Source organism: Aythya ferina (genome assembly GCF_964211825.1).
Source record: "Aythya ferina genome assembly, chromosome: 12".
In the NCBI taxonomy this organism is placed as follows: domain Eukaryota; kingdom Metazoa; phylum Chordata; class Aves; order Anseriformes; family Anatidae; genus Aythya; species Aythya ferina.
In genome coordinates, this window is record NC_140308.1 from 14607154 (window position 1) to 14624421 (window position 17268).

Below are 17268 nucleotides of genomic sequence, written 5' to 3' on the forward strand. Positions count from 1 at the left end.
GATCAGGATGGAATTTTGCTATCAGGTACATATCAGAGAGGTACTGTTAACATTTGGGTACAGGTTAAAAGTTTTTGGGTTTAATTATTATTATTATTATTTTTCTGAGGAAAACAGCATGAAGGTTGGAAATAATGACATTCTTACAAGAAAGTAGGAGTGAAGAGCAAGGAAAAGGCTTGGTAGAAAACTTGGTATTTTGTAGGGACCTGTTGCTAGTCAGGCATTAAGAATAAACCTTGGGCTTTTTTTGTTGTTGCTTGTAGCCAAAGTTGGTGGCAGAGGAAGCTCTGAGGAAGAGCATGAATGTGACAGGGAAATTTCTGCTACTGGCTGCAGGTGCCTTGTATTGGAGCTTCTCATCTCAAGGATTTCAGCCTGGAAATGTGCTTTAGGACTAGAAATACTGCCTAAACTCTCTCCAGATGGCTTGGAAGAGATCTGGGGGCACTGAGGCAGGTTCAACAGACTGGGATTGTGTCTTGAACAGTATAACAACCTCTTTTTCTCCAGTAGAATCAGATGACAAATGTGGATGTTAACAAAGGATGATGGAGCTGTAGCTCAGTTGTCATAAAGAGAAACGGCGATTAGTTATGGAGACCTCTGAGCTTCTTCCCAGCAGCGGAGGAGCATGGGCCCACAGGGGCTGGGTGCTGGAGTTTCACCAGTGCTTCCCCGGGTAAATGACTGCAACTCTGGGCTGGTTTTCTAGTCTGTAGTATGGTGTGGCTGTCTTGCAGAAGGGCTTGAAAGGCATAATCGATTGTAAAATGCACTGAAATAAAAAGTGCTAGCTCAGTACCAAGTGGTTTTATCTACTGCTGCACACCCAAAGGCTGTCAGTACCGAAAGGGGAAGCTGAGGAGGAGCTCTTTGATAGGGGTGCGGTGATAGGACAAGGAGTAGTGTTTTTAAACTCAAATAGGGTAGATTTAGATCAGATAGTGGGAAGAAATGCTTACTCTGAGGGTGGCAAGGCACTGGCACAGGCTGCCCAGAGAAGCTGTGGCTGCCTCATCCCTGGCAGTGCTCAGGGCCAGACTGGTTGGGGCTTTGGGCAATCTGGTGTGGTGGGAGGTATCCCCCCCATGGAAGGGGGCTGGAACTGGGTGATTTTTAATGTCCTTTCCAAACCAAAGCATTCCGTGATTCTGTAATTTAGTTCTGAGGTGGAGACACATTTCTTAATGCCCGTGACTTGTACAGAAACAATCTGAAATCATAAAGCCCTGGGTTGGTGGTGGAACCTTGTCCTCAGTGAGGTCAGTGGCAATTCTGTCACTTTGCTTTGAAGAGGATCATGCCATTTTGTCAGGAAGCTTTAGGGAAATAAAAGAGTTTCCAAAACGAGCGATCTGGGACTTCTGTAAGGCTAAATTACGCAGTGCCAGTCCTCACTCCAGTAGTCCAATGGTGTAGTACAGCTTGATACGTCAGTTAATTACTTAGGGATTTATTAACTCAAAATTTTAAGGAAACTGCTAGCTTAGCGCTATCTACAGGAGGAAAAAAAAAAAAGTGAAGAACACTTGAACAGCCCAGGGATTTTGGCAGTAAGTGAACATAAAGTAAGTTAATGGAACAAAGGATGTGCCATTAAAATGTATCATATGATCCATGAAAGAAGTTACAAATATTGTGCACCACTGATTGAAAAATGATGGTAGGTGGGGAGAAACCCAACAGAAAGAAAGGGGGAGTGTGTGGGGGAAACAACTTGTGGAGATTTATCCCAACATAAGTGTAGTTTAATATGTATTGATATTTGGGAGATGTTTCTGACAGTTATTAAGTTAAACAAGAAGCATGGCTTTTGCTCTGAAGAATTTCAGAGTATGTAGATCTGCTAACAATTTATATATCAAAGCAGTCACCAAATGGGCTGGAGAGGCAGAGCAACAAATCACTTCCAGAAGCTGCCATTATCATGATTTAAAAGTAATGTTAATCTCAGTGTTGCTACAAAAGTGAATATTAATGTATATTTTAAAAATAAAATCTGATTTTGATTTCAGTGTGGGGCTGAACTCCTTGGAATTGGCCTTGCAAAGCTGTGCTCTAACCATGTCATCTGGATTCTTTTGACATATAAATGACAGAAATCTAGAAAGTTTTACTAAACTCTGTGTACTTCCTCTGTAAATCAGGGTGCAGTGCCCATCTGACCATTGAAGACCTGTATAATAAGTAGAACTAGGACAGGTGTGCAGGTGACTTTCTTAATAAAAATGAGAGTATCCCTCATTTCTGATGTTTTTAAAAGGATTTGTGCTTCCAGACAGCTTTATGCCTTTGCATTCGTTTCTGATTTTGGAAAAGGAAGATCTTTTAATAACGTTTAGCATGGACCTCCCCCACCCCTGCAATTTGTGCTGCTCTGGTAGAAGTGGTGTTCCTCTGCAAAAGCTCATAACGTGCTATATGAAATGTCAAGAATGATAAAGCAAAACAAAGAACCTCTCAAGGAAAATGTGCTGCCATGAATATCTGAAATCTACTGAACTGCTGCCTTATTATATTGAAATTTCAGTAAACACTTTTCTTAAGAGCTTATGTTTCAGTAGGCAGGGAAATGTGTTTTCTATGTAAATAGCAGTGTTTGCCTTTTCTTTAAAAAATGTATTCTCACCACAGTGGTAAATCCTACAAGCAGACTAAAACACAGTTGAGGCCGTGAGATATGGAATAAAATCTCCAAAACCTCTCTGTGCTTGTAGGATTGTCATTCATGGCCGTAGAGCAAAAATGCCATAGAGAATTGATCTTTGCGATGTTTTTACATACCTTCAAGCTTTGAAAATGAGAGAAGGGAGGAAGCCAAAACCTTCAAAAGGGCACTAATAAGCTCATTTTGCCTCCTCCTTGTTTTATGTCTTACTCCAGATTTTATTACTTCACTCTTAGCAGATCTGGTACGGCACAAGATTTATTTCTGAGTGCTTATCACGCCTTAGTAGAAGGCATTTAAGTTTTTCCATCAGAATGCTTTCTGTTCACCTTCTCCTTGATAGCATTTTTATCCACTTACTGGACGCGAAGTATCACTTAGAACGCTGCTCAGAGGTTGGCGAGGGTAAGTGTAACCATTAGTGCAGCCAAGCTGGGTGCTGGAGGTGTTAATGCTTTGCTGCCAGCTGTGTTTCAGTGCTAGCTATCTCTGGTGTCAAAGGACTTCCTTTCTTAAATGCAAGGCTAGCATTGTCCTTGTCTGAAATCTCCCTTGGTAACTGAACTTTTGCAGTCACTGCTTTTAGTTTCCCCAGAAATCAGGCTTACAGCCTTGGAACTTTTGAAAATATATCTGCAACTGTTTGACAAATGTTGCAAATACGCCTGGTTTTCCTTGGTAGCCATTTCAACATGCCTCACTTAGATCTCTTAAGGTCAGTTTAGTAGCCAGGTCAAGTAAAAAGAACAGTATAACAGAGCCAATTTGTAACTCCATCACAAGAAATATCACTCGAATAATGTTTTTGGAATGAAGGGCATAGCCTCCACTTCGGTTTTATATGCTGTTTATGCTTTTGTACTACCCTCCTCTGCATAGCTTCTGAGAGCCTTGGTAGAGTTTTTCAGGTAAGGAAACCGTTACCTGTCATGCAGAGCTCTCTTTTTCCCTCCTTATTCTTTCCAGAGAGAACGCTGTAAGGGAGTAGGATAATGATGTTAGTATTGCTACCTGTACTATATTCAGTGCTGTGTGGATTGTGTAGTTATGCAGAGACTAAAAAAAAAAAAAAAGAATAAAAACTGGAGTTGTCATGTTGTTAAATCTGCTGGTGTGTTTTTTTCTGTGAGGTTGGATCAGTTCCCAAGCTGGTTTAGGAAATCTATTGGGGCTAAAACTGGCAGTGGCACTGCTTATCTGTGAAAGCCAAGTCACTTTTTTTTTTTTTACACACGTGTTTTAAATAGAATTTTAAACTGTTTTACACAGACATAAGGCATCTCCCTTGGAGATAATCACAGAAGAAAGTAGCTTGATGAAGGAGGACAGGAAACACTGGAGAAATCTTAGATTATTCTTGATTTCTGGCTTTCTGTTCTCTATCTGAAACATTCTGTCCTTGTGTATATACAGGGGATTGTCTGTCAAGACCTCTAAAAATGGTTGCATAGCCTGGAACGAAGAGGTTCTCCTGAGCATAAGGAGGTCCCTTTGCCACAGCATGGCTGAGCACAGAGCTTCTGGCCAAGTTTAAACTCTGTTGTGGGAAGAATAATCACATTTAAGGAACTTTCAGATGAAGAATCAGGGATTTTGGCATGCAGTCATACAACAGCATTCTAGCTTGTGCTTCTTCTTTTATTTATTTTTTTTAAAAAAAGCAATGTGAAGAATTGCTGATGTCCTGTGACACAGTGGTCCTATTGAATGCCACTGAGCATATCCATGGTGCAGCACAGGTGGAACTCTGACATAACGAAGAAGCTAACTGCTATTCTGGGCTGTGCTCCTGCATGCTGAATTGATTGTCATCCATATGGGAGCGTGTTGTTTAATAAACTAGAACGTGCTGCCACAGGTGCAGAAGTTCCTATCATGTTTTCTGGAGAGAAGTCCGATAAAAAATAGTCCAATTTCTGTTAATAACTTTCAGTGCCGGGTACCCTGACTGTGTCTTTCTGAAAAGGAGACAGTTTTCTTTCTCCTACATGTTCTCCAAAGGCAGAGTCATGACGCCAGCTAGTTTGTTGGTGCTGCTGGATCAGAAAGCTGCTGGCTTCTGGGCTAGCACTAGTAGTCTAGCACCAGCCACCCCTAATTGCACCAAAATGTAGAAGCTCCATTTTTATGAGGGTTGTGGCCCTTTCCACCGTGCCCTACCCATGACTTGCCATACAAGGGGGGGATTAACAGATTTCTCAGGCTCATCTCCCCAGCAAACCCCCAGACATGCTCAGTAGACTGATTAGTTCATGTTTATAATGTGCCTTGAAGAAGGTTGTGTTGTTATTACCTAGAGCTCTTGAATGACTCCTTGGTATAGAGATGCAAGACAAACAGGTTTTAGTTATAAAAAATACTTACGCTGAGAAATGTATGAGTATTACTGAATTACCTGAATTCCTGTGAGCTTTTCTTCTGCTTCCTGTTGCCATCCAGTTGACTCTTAAGTACGTGCTTTTTTTTTTTTTTTTTTTTTTTTTTTTTTTTTAGACTGGACATTACTTGATGGTAAAATGCTGGGATTTATTTGGATTTTATTTTTAATTGCATACAGAGCTGCTTTGACTGAAAATATTTAGACTGATGAAACCCATGCCTGTAGACGGTATTTGTGTTTGTGCTCAGCTCTTCAGGAAATTGTTTGTCTCTGTTGCTTAACCATAATGCATTTAATGAAAACAGCCTTTATTCATTTATTTGAGTAAATCTGGTGTTGAGACTCTGGAAAGAAAATGCTACTGACTCCCCAAGTAATAAGAAAAAAGTAAAAATGAATTTGTATGTAATCTGTGTTTCTGATTCATTGTGTTGCATTGAAGCAGGAGCATTGGAGAGGTGAGAAGTAGGCTTTGCTGTAGACACGTGATGGACCTGATAAAAGGAACAGGGATTAACATGAAGCATTTGACAATCCATCTGGTTTGAAATTATTTATTCTGCTATCTGTTGATCACATGCAACACTGAATGCTGCTGAAAGTGGAGCTTCTTTTTTTCTTCCTCTAATGAGGACTCTGAGCCTCTGAAGGCTGGTCCAGACCTCATACACATCTTTGCCTGAAGAGATGGACACAGTATCGTTGTGGAAGCACACTTTTTCTTCCTTTTTAAATAGAAATAGTTGTATTGTTTAATTTATTCTCACCGAACTTGAATAACAGGTGACATGATGTCCTGAAGTGTAACAGTATAGCACAGTCTAACACACAAAGGTAGAGGGATAGTGTGTCAAAATGCAACTGCCTCTGTGGTTTGAGAGCACAGATCAGCCACCAGAAGCCAAGCTGCAAAGGGGATGAAGAAATGATGTAGTTTGGGAAGTGCTGTGGAAACACTTCTTCTTGCAAGGGAGGGGATCTTTGTGTGCAAGCTTGCAGGATCCAAGTTTAAATGGTAGTATAGGAATTTCTGACAGGTGGTAATTTGTAGGAATAGGGTTCTGTTTTCTCCTGCCCAGCTGACAATGTGAAGTTAATGCTGTTGAATCCCCTGGTTCTAGGAAGATCAAGTAGTTCTGGCTTCTGCTTAAGGCACCAGTGGAAGCCTGAGTTAGTCAATATTATAAAATGAAGTTGCCATCAACCAACTAATGTGAAGCATGTTTTGAAGCACATCTGCAGTTGATTATCTTGAAGGGTAAAGAGTGTTATAGTGAAATGCATTGCAAGTCTATACTGGGGATGAAATTCTGTATAAACAGCATAACTCTTAGGCTTTTGAGGTCTGATACAGGACTTTGGATAGACACTCAGCTACCAGGGTTTGTATGTTTGCACGTAGCTCGTAAACAGCATGATTTGGAACCCAGTCATGTCCTGTGGTTTCCTCATATCCTTTATATTGGATAAAAAAATAAGCTGTCATTCATGGCATTGTGGAAACAGAGCTCCTTAAAACGACAGTCATGGGATGTGGTAAATTCTTCATATTTTGTAGCCTTTTAAATCAAGAGTTGTTGCTTATCTAAAAGTGACAGCACTGTAGTAATCAGTGGCTGAAATTTGAGGGGAGACTGAAGGAGTTCAGGCTAAATTATCACAGCATTCCTTCAGGAGTAAAAGCTACAAAACCAATACTGAGCATAAGCACAGTCAGAATTTTGTGGAGCACACTTGGTTGGAAAGGGCATGTACTGTTTGAAAGCACTTGGGGTGCGGAGAGGGGCTTTGCTTTAACCCTCCCTTCGCCGAAGTCAGCATGAAGATGGAGGAGTTTTAAAGTGCCGTGCAAGTGGAAAGGAAGAAAAGAACATCCCAGCCTTATCTGTAATGTAAGGCTGTTGTGTTTAATTCTAGATCAGTGTTTTTCCTCCTAATAAATAAGAGTCTTGTATTTTGGTAAACCAAAAGTACGTTTGCAAATAGCCACCAGGACTGCGATACAGATAAAGTTGTTCACATTAATAAAATGCAGCTACCCCATCAGGGAAGTGGAGCAGTCTTGCCAATATAGATTAGATCATGATGGATACTAGAAACTAAGGCAGAAGAGATGAATCTATATGGAAGTGAAATATTTAGTGGTATTCTTCGGCTCTAGATAACAAAATGCCATGGAGGTACAGTTAAATTTCTGTTTATTGACAAACGTCTGCTGCAGTAAAGAGCCTGCCAGGAGCGTGGTCTATGTTTTGAATTGATTTTGTATCCCAATAACTTTCCACGGCAGTGTGAGACATGCCCGAGTGTTGGAATGGAATTCAGTAGTTCTGTTACAGTAATAATTTATCTCTTACCTGGCCTGTGATGATTCCTTCTCTGGTGATTTGTTTTTTTTTCTTCTTGCAAATAATAGCAGAAAAATTACCTCTCTAATGATGATAATGTTTGGTTTCAGAGGAAGGATTTTTGGGCTCCAAGTGTAACTCTATGCTGGTGCCCCACAGGACCCAACAGTGAGTGCTGGGCGATGCATAGGGTGGATGACTGGGGGCATGTGACCAGTGCTGGCTTTCTAAAGATGCAACAGAGCTGTAATCTCTAAGGAGATGCAGGAGCTTCTCTCTGACACCCATTTGCTTGTCATCTTCACTGAAGGCCTCGACACCTATCGGTCACCCCTGAGAAGTGGTTGGCCTGTAGCACTGGGGTTGCGTTGTTAACCTGGGATGGGTTGGCACTGCCTTTCCTCCAGAGTCGTTCCCCAAGATATGTGTAGGGCTGTGAATGTGCAGCAATCATCACACTGCTGTACCTACTCCATTCCCAAGCACACAAAAGTATTTCAGGCTACATTTTCACCGTGGTGTCATAGTTGTGCCGTGGTTTTTATTTGTAGAGGCATGGCCTGCCTAATTCACTGTTCTCCTGGCTGAGAGTGTGTCATGCTAGTCACATGCCAAAATCTGCTTTAAAAAAAAAAAAATCAAAACACACACCCCCCAGAAAAAAACAAACTCAAACCCTAACAACTTTGGAAACAGAATTACAGAGTTAAATAAACAGTTTAATATGTTGTGTTATCATAGAGAATCACAGTAAGACGACCACTTAAATGCATTCAGGTGGTGCCCGTTCAAAAAAATAAAGTCTAACAGTGTGCATGGCTGGAAGAACAAATATTCCAACCCATTATCCGTATAAATAGTGCATGGCTGAGACACTGCTGAGACGGGGGCCAGAGCAGCGGTTTACTGGCAGCACACTGTGCTGCTATAAAGACGATCTTTGCTCTTCAGCCTGGCAGGAATTACTGTGGGGGACTCACCTCCTGCAACGAGGAAATGCCTTGAACCAGCCTCAGTCGCTCTCCCCCCTCTCCTGGCTGAGGGCTGTGCGGCTTTGGATGATGTTCCTGCTTTGCTGGAAGGGCTGCTCGCTAAAACGCACAGCCTGAGGGGAACCGGGAGGAGAGAGGGGCAAACTCAGGGAAGCAGCTTCCTTCCCCTACGTAGGTATGGAGTATAAATGGTGGGTATATGGGAGAGTCATGGAAGATAGTGTGACTTCTTCCTCTCTTTAAAGAGATGCCTTTGTAAATGCATTTTCACACTTACTTCCCCCCCCCCCCCCCAAAAAAAAAAAAAAAAAAAATGTTTTCTGTTTGTTTTAAATACCTGTTATTTTCCTGAATAGCTTGTATTCCCTCAAAGTGACATAAAGAGACCCAAGTCCTGTAAGTCTTCGGCTTGGCAGTCTCTCATTCTGCATGAGGGCTTGGAGGGATGCAGCTACTTTCTGAGCTGTATTTGGTCACCAGGCTTGTTCTGGGGCTGTGGGTTTGCTGTGGGGCAGTGTGGCTTGGGCCTTGAAGACGGCGCTTTTCCTTACTGCTCTGAGCTCTCTGTAGGGTGCAGTGATTCATTTCAGCCTGCAAGTGGCATTGTTTGTCCGGTTACTGGACTTGGCAGCCTGGTTTATCTGAAAACCTTACATAAACTGAAATGCTTCAGCATTGCTCTCTCTTTCCAAGTGTTTGTATATGACAGCCTGTTTGCTGGCTCTGGGAAGAAAACCAAGCTAGAAGTGATGCTGTGTCAACTGCAATAGCTCTCCCTCGGCTTGCTCTAAAACCCATCAATTATTGTAAAGTCGCTTCTCTGCACTGCAAAATCTTCTCTTGCCTTGAACTTCAGAAACACTTCTAGTTTACTTCCACATTTCATAAATACCCTTCTGAATGAGCTGGATACCTTGGGGTTGTATGTAGGGTTTCAGGAGGGTGCTGCCTGTTACCAAATCTGGGAGAGAGCAGGGCTGTGTAAGTCGCATGAACTTCAGTGAGAGTGTTTCCACTCTAATTTCTGCAGAAGTTCATGTGGCATTTTCACGGTGGGCCATGTGGTGGCTATAGTAGCTCAGCTCAGGTCATACTCTGTTAATTAAATAGGATTCATAATAATTTTAACATTGGTGAGCAAGGGAGCTATGTTTTCTGTGAAGATACAGGTATTAGAACAGTGGTTGTTTCTGGGAGCTACTTCTTTACCTGCTGCAGTTAGTTTTACTGGTGTATTTTCTCACAATGAAAATTAAACAGAAATTCTGAGGAGTTTGCTAATTACAGATAGCATATGTCACGTTCCAGATGTGCCTGAAAACAACAGTGTATCTCTTGTTGGTCTGTTTGGGGTGCTTTTTCCCTTTTGCAATACTGCAGTGTATTCCCACAAAGTGTGAAACTCAGGAGGGCCTCTTTTCTTATAAAACTTGGATTAGGAAACATGGGAAGGTGCCTCTCCTATGGGGCTGCGTTGTGCTGAGGAAGGGATATGCAGCTGGGAGTCTGGATTCTTTTACTGCTTTGAGAGATCTGTGCACATAGGTAGCAAAGAGTTTAGGTAGGATTCATGATGGACTTACAGACAAGGTATTAATCGTGATCTTTAATTTCTGAAGTAGAGAAACTAGGGCCAGTTCAACACCTGAAAAAAGCTGAAGTTAATTTCAAAACTGAGCACCTAAAAAGATGTAATGTGTGTGTTCTTAAGCCCTTCGGGTTCCACAGAGCATTGCCTTTGCCAGCAGTGATTAAAATACTAATAAGGAGGAATGAAATATTCCAAAGAGAGATGAGGAAGGTGAATTAGTCTTAGTGTTTACTTGTAAGGTTTAAAAAGGTGAGAAAGAATGTGTTTCCTTGACTCTTGACCACTTCAACTTCATAAAAGAAAAATTCCCCATGAATTCAGGACTTCGCTGCTTGTGTGCAGCAATCCTTGAACAGAGACACAGTTTTCTCTGAAACACTAAAAGCTGCCAGTGTGCCCCAGAAACATAATATATTTTAGCAGTATTTATTATAATGATAGTTCTAATTTCCAGAGACCACATCCAGTTATGCATGGCTAGAAGTTATGGAGCAGAACTTTTCAAGGACTAGAATTATTTAAAAAGAAATATTTTCATTTTTCACACACAGAGGCCCTGTGAGGTTGCAAAATCCACAAACCTTTCAATTTTAGGAATATTCTTTCCTGTGTTTGCAGGAACTTCTCACATTCCTGAATCGAGTTATGGGATTTTCCCCCTAATTGAAACCAGGCTGAAATGCTGGAGTCATGTATTCTGTCAATTAGTGCAATTAATTTCTCTGAAGTCATTTGGTGAGTGCAAATAGTTTTATTTAGCACTGGCAGTACTGCCAGGTGAGATTCCCACTTTGGACAAGAGTTTGCCTGCAGAGTTTTACCCTGCCTGTCTAGTTGCTTCCCATTTTAATCTCATGTGAAAACAGATTGGGTGCTTTTGCAGGGTTTGGTTATTAGCCCTGAAAGCCTTCAACAGGTTAAAATCCACTGCGGTGTTCATTTTGTGGGCGAATAAAGATCTGATAGTATTATAACCAATCCATGTTTAATAGCTTTCTGGATGTATTGGTGAGTGTGGCTTTCAATAATGTAAAGTGAAGAACTGCTAACGCAGTGGAAAAATCAATTGTATTTATTGTACTGAAAGTAACCTGCTAAGAATGCCATCTGCAAGTGTCTTTCAGATGGGGCTGGTACATGAGCGCATTGTTATATCTACAAAAGATATCTATGTTTAAATCTTTTATAGATATAGATATCTTTTATATACTGAAGTGTTCACAGTGCTCTAACTTTGAGCTAACTTACGAGCAAAGAGATTTTACTCTTTACTTCCCTGCTAAAATCTGTTTGTATCTAATGTTGTCATCTTTGTTTGGAAGTGTCCGCACCTCTTCAGGTGCAAACCACTGGGACTGGTCAATCTGGCTCCTTACTACGTTCTCACCCCTGAAAGTCACTGGGGGTTGTAATGCAAAGAAGTACAGATTCAGACCCTGAGTAGGATATCTGAAGCTCTGGAGTTGTCATTTCTGTGGTGACTTAATCTGTGATTAATAATCAGGGCTCGGTGCTGGGGCCGGTCCTCTTTAATATCTTCATCGATGATCTGGACGAGGGCATTGAGTGCACCCTCAGTAAGTTCGCAGATGACACCAAGTTAGGTGCGTGTGTCGATCTGCTTGAGGGTAGGAAAGCTCTGCAGGAGGATCTGGATAGGCTGCACCGATGGGCTGAGGTCAACTGCATGAAGTTTAACAAGGCCAAGTGCCGGGTCCTGCACCTGGGGCGCAATAACCCCAAGCAGAGCTACAGGCTGGGAGAGGAATGGTTGGAAAGCTGCCAGGCAGAGATGGACCTGGGAGTGATGGTGGACAGTCGGCTGAATATGAGCCAGCAGTGTGCTCAGGTGGCCAAGAAGGCCAACGGCATCCTGGCTTGTATCAGGAACAGCGTGACCAGCAGGGCTAGGGAGGTGATCGTCCCCCTGTACTCAGCTCTGGTGAGGCCGCACCTCGAGTACTGTGTTCAGTTTTGGGCCCCTCGCTACAAGAAGGACATGGAGGTGCTTGAGCGGGTGCAGAGAAGGGCGACGAAGCTGGTGAGGGGCCTGGAGAACAAGTCCTACGAGGAGCGGCTGAGGGAGCTGGGCTTGTTCAGCCTGGAGAAGAGGAGGCTCAGGGGCGACCTTATTGCTCTCTACAGATACCTTAAAGGAGGCTGTAGCGAGGTGGGGGTTGGCCTGTTCTCCCACGTGCCTGGTGACAGGACGAGGGGGAATGGGCTTAAGTTGAGCCAGGGGAGTTTTAGGTTAGATGTTAGGAAGAACTTCTTCACTGAAAGGGTTGTGAGGCATTGGAACAGGCTGCCCAGGGAAGTGGTGGAGTCACCATCCCTGGAGGTCTTCAAAAGACGTTTAGATGTAGAGCTTAGGGATATGGTTTAGTGGGGACTGCTAGCGTTAGGTCAGATGTTGGACTCGATGATCTTGAGGTCTCTTCCAACCTAGAAATTCTGTGATTCTGTGATTTTCATGTGACGATTTTATAGATTTCAGGCTTTAAATTTGGTTGATTTTTTTTTTTATTAAATGCCTGGTTGTCTTTCAGAAAAGCATGCTTGCCATCAAATTGTTTGTAAGATGTGCTGTGTTCATAGTAGATAAAGTGCAGAGTACCTGCTGGGAGCATGACCTTGTTCCAAAAAGCATCAGTTTATGTTGAAGAGTAAATAGTTTTCAAAAGGATGTAACGGAATGCTATTTTGAAGTCTTCAGTTTAATGCAACCACATCAGTGTGTGTAATTGTGTATAAAATCCCAAAATACCATGATGTGGGTAGACACCTGCCAGACCTTTTAAAAATGCTCTAGGGGGTTAAGCAGGAGGTGATTATCTGGTCTTGCTTAGGCTAATCTGCAGTTTTTTGGCTCCTAAATATTTCAGAGTATGTGATCTAAACGATGATGTGCTATTGATTTCCAATGCCTGTAGCAGATTTTCTGTGAGATCTAGATGGAATAAACATCTAAGGCCTACACTACCTAATTTCTCCTATTCCTGCAATGCTACTTCTCTTGATTATTTTAGATGTCAGGATTTCTGACATGCAGACATTTATTCTGTCTGTTTACCTTACATTGCATAACAAGTGTCCACTTACAACTGTGAATTTCTGTCTCATGCTGTTATATAATGTTTTATGGAAGTATAAATATACATAAATACCATCACATTCATTACTATATATATATATATATATATAATGAAATAAAAAGTTGTAATTAAAACTACTACATGGTCTCTCAGGCTTTAATACATATAGGTGAAACTCCCTTATTCTGAGCTCTCAATGAAAAGTAGAAGAGTATGTTGTAGACTTAAGACAGCCAAGGGAATACTGAGATTTAAATGAAAAAAGCTCTATTTACTGACATCATGAGTTCACTAAAAATAAAAATATAGCATATCTAGCACAGAATCTACCCTTCTTGCAATTTCTGCCCCTACTTTCTCAGTTATTCTGTCTGCAGTGCAGAATTTACATGCAAAAATAGTGTCTGCAGACAAAAATATTTGAGGGTGACTTGTTTCATCTCCAAGAGTGACATGCCTTGTTTCCTAGAGTGGGTCTGAACTCAGAATTTACAGGTAATTGCTAATTCCTCCCTGCCAGCTTCTGGTTTTGTTCCCAGTGTCCAGTTGTTTACATTAGAAAGAAAGGTAAAAGAACAAAAGAGTAAACAGGAGATGAAAGTGCAGTGAAACCAAAACAAAATCTGTAAAGGCTTTGATATATTATGCATTTTCTCAAAGGACTTGCTTGAAGCAAGAGCCAAAGCAAAACCTGGAGCCTAAAGATCTGCTATGTTGGTGTCCTACCTTTGGGTTGGAAACTTTATTTCCTTTAGCTTCAGGATGTTCCTAGACTCAAAATGCTGTGCGAAAGTGAGAGGAACTGGAATTTACTTATTTGAGCATAGAATCAAGCCGTAATTAGACATCTGTAATCAGTGATAGAGGAGACAGAGGGCTGAGAATGCCACACGGTGCTCCCTAGGAGGGCATCTACATGTAAGAATGGATGAAAGGCATCATTCAGGAAGAACAGAGTGCTACAAAGCGGTGGTGAGCATTTTTAAAAGGACACAAATACAAACTGCTTTGACCACATGGGAAGCAACGGAAGAAGGGTTTTGGGGGTAAGTCATCCTCCTTCATACTTCTGAGCTGTTGAAGAGAACTGCCAGTGGCCTCGAAAAGGCAGAGTTTCTTAATGGAAAAGAAAAGCATGGAAATGCAAGATAGGAGAATGTAATGAGAGTTGCCTAGTCCTCAAACAGTGAGAAATCACTCCTTTTCTTTAGAAGACTTGGCTCAACACTTACAGCATTGACCCCAGGCAGAAAGCAGGCTGACTTGCCTCCCTTTGCAGGCAAGCCTTGCCTCTTGGTGAATTGCTTCAGCTCAGCTTGCCCAATGCTATGGTCAGCTGCTGCCTGGGGCAGCGAACTCTGCCGCAGCGTAAGTTGGATGAAGGAACTTGAAAAAGGGAGCAGTGGAGGGAGGCAGTGGCCAGAATCATCTGTTATAAATGCAAGAGGAGAAGTCATGGCTTCGTGGCTGAACTGAGTGTGTGATGTGACACTGGATGGGAGACCTGCGGTTGAATTTCCTAATTCTTTGGCTCGTGGTGATTAGCAGCTTGCTGCTGTGGGGGTGCCGGGTCTTCATCGTTGTCTGGCCTCCAACTACAAAGTGCAAAGCTGCTTTCCAGCTTCAGCCCTTCTGGCAGCAGCGTTATGGTTGTTTTAAGGGGCATAGGGAAGGCAGAATAAAGCTGTGAAGCGGTCTAAGGTTGAAGCAGTGGTTACAAACGCCCAAAACAAGCCCACTTGGATAGGTTAATATTGTGAATTCCTGTCTTTTAGAAGGGGAGACCACCTCCAAGTGACTCCAGGGACAGGCTGCCAAGCTCCAGGCGAATACAAATTAAAACAATTATCCTCTTAAAACTTTACGTTTATTTTGGCAATGGTAGGAAATTCTTAACTGCAAAGTGGGTTAGTCACTCAGAAGCAGTTCTAAGAAGTCCCAGAGGAAAGTGCTGGGCAATAACAGAAAGCTGAAAGCTCAACCAACTTCTCTTTTGTCACCCTCCAGTTCATTGTGTGGGCAGAGTCTGCAGCAGGGTTTGCAAGGGACACACAGAACTGGAGTGATGTGCTGCCTTCATTCCTCCCTGTCCTTTCAGAGTGGTTGTTGGTTGTCTCCTAGAGTCCGAGCATGGGAGTGATGAGGTTGGCTAAAGCATGGCTTTAGAAGTGTAACAGGAATTTGGGGACTTGGAAAAAGAGGTGAAAGGATGGTCCTAAGATTATATCAGCTGGTAATGTGGGTAAAGCCTTCCCAGGGCTTGTTAGGCTGCCCCCGAAGTTGCTATTACACATTGAGCTAGTGCAACTATGGGCAAATTAACTACTGAGCCTCGAAGCCTGAAGTTGTCAACTGTTATCTGAACCAGTGCCTCCAAGGAGGAACACCTTCAGTGCAGAGCCAGTACTGGTGGCCGTATCAGTGTGCTTGTTGGCCTTCACACAGCACGTGGTGTGTTCTGGGGAGGAGAGAGAAACCAGTGTGATGTGCTGAGCAGGTCATTAAGGTTGATTAGCATGCAGTTAATCAAAGTATTTGTGCTATCCTATTAATATAAAATAGAACGTAGTATAGCAAAAAATTATTTTTGTGCATGTATATGCGTGTATACATGCAGGCATCTATTTAATACATAATTTAGAAAATGTATTATATAACTTAAAGATGTATATACAAATTAGTTTTATATCCAAAGACAGTCCAAAGTTAGGAGAGACCATTGGTTCACTGAATTCAGTCTCCAGACTGTTGAGGCCAGGTGTTTTTTCCAAGTTATGCTGGATTAATGCCAGAAATACTATGTTTAAATGAAAGATTCTCTCCAAAAAGTAATGTCTTGATTTAAAGACATTAAAAAAAAAAAAAAAAAAAAAAAAAAAAAAAATTGACTTCTCTTGGTAGCCTGGTACCCAGGTTTGTCATTCTTCTTTGTTATTCTTAGCTCTAATGTGCTTTTTTTGGTTGCTGTTGTTTGTTCAGATTCTGGTCATATCTTTCTCCATTAGATTAAGAAGTTCTGAGACAGTGAGTTCCTGGATATTTGTTTCCATTAAGAAAAGACTAATGGAAGATGTTACTAAAAACCCCAAACATTTTTCATGTAGTGATGAGAATGCATGGATGCTGTTGAATTGTCTGGTTTATACTGAATGTCATGCGGCTGGGGAAGTGGAGCCCATGTCTTTGCAAGTAGGGGCCTGCTGTTAAACTGGGAGAGGGGTGGCAGCCAGCTTCCCTGCCAGCTGTGCCTGAAATCCTAGCCATCGTGTGCAAATGTACATCTCAGAATTTGCCTGAAGATGCCATTTTTGCTCTCAGTTCTACTTTGAAAGGCAGTGCCAGAAGGAGATGGATTGCAAGTAACGGCACGTGGCTCTGACAGGCCTGGTGTGCAGCAACCCTGCTGCCCCTGTCCCTGGCTTATTTTTTGTCAGTCTCTGAGTTGTTGGGTTTTGTTATTTTGGGGAGTATGTTCCCATTCTGTGTTTTTGCCCTTACTACAATTCACTACCTCAAAATACCTCAGCACTGAGGAGTTTCCACATAACCAGTGTGGAGCAGGCAGCTTCCCCTGCAGGCATAAAACTCTGCACTTGCAGAGATCCCCCAGAGCCCGGTGCCTGGTCATGTGTTGGCTTAGTCACTTCCCAAAGCAGCTGAATGTTCATTCACCCCGTCCTTGCTGCTAAAAGCACGCACGTCTGTGTTTGTCAGTAGAAATACTTTGTCTAAACCAGGCCCGAAGGACGTACTTCCTCCTGATTCAAAGAACAGCACAGTTGCTGTCAATTGCTTAAATTTATGGGTAACTACTGCTTTGTAAAGTCGTGGCAAAATAGCAGGAAGAAAATGCATTTTTAACAAAACCAGAGGGTTAGTGAGGTACAAGCTGTTGAGCATGACTCACGGCTCGGGCTGGGGTTTCTATTCAGTGTTCAGACTGTGGTGTTTCTCTGGAGCCTTGGCTGCCTTGTATGTATTGTGACAGATTGTATTGCACCAAACCGCTGCCCTTTACTCCACTGGACTGGAATTGCCCTGCTGGGGGCATGGAGCCTGCCCTGCAGACAGCTGGTGGAAAACTGCCTTCAGCTGGAGGAGCAGCGAGCCCCTGTGCAGCACGTGTGCAGCCTGCCCCGACACCAGGAGGCTGAAGTGAGCCTGACTTCCATTTAATGGGAATGTGGAAGC

The 17268-nt window shown here is 42.4% G+C and overlaps 2 long non-coding RNA genes across 6 annotated transcripts in view; both read left to right on the top strand.

Annotated features, from left to right (window-relative positions):
• The window catches only part of LOC311443265, a 328368-nt gene that overhangs the window by 173298 nt on the left and 137802 nt on the right, over window positions 1–17268 (top strand). The gene's annotated exons all lie outside the window — the stretch shown is intronic.
• The window catches only part of LOC311443268, a 45190-nt gene that overhangs the window by 94 nt on the left and 27828 nt on the right, over window positions 1–17268 (top strand). The window lies entirely within an intron of this gene.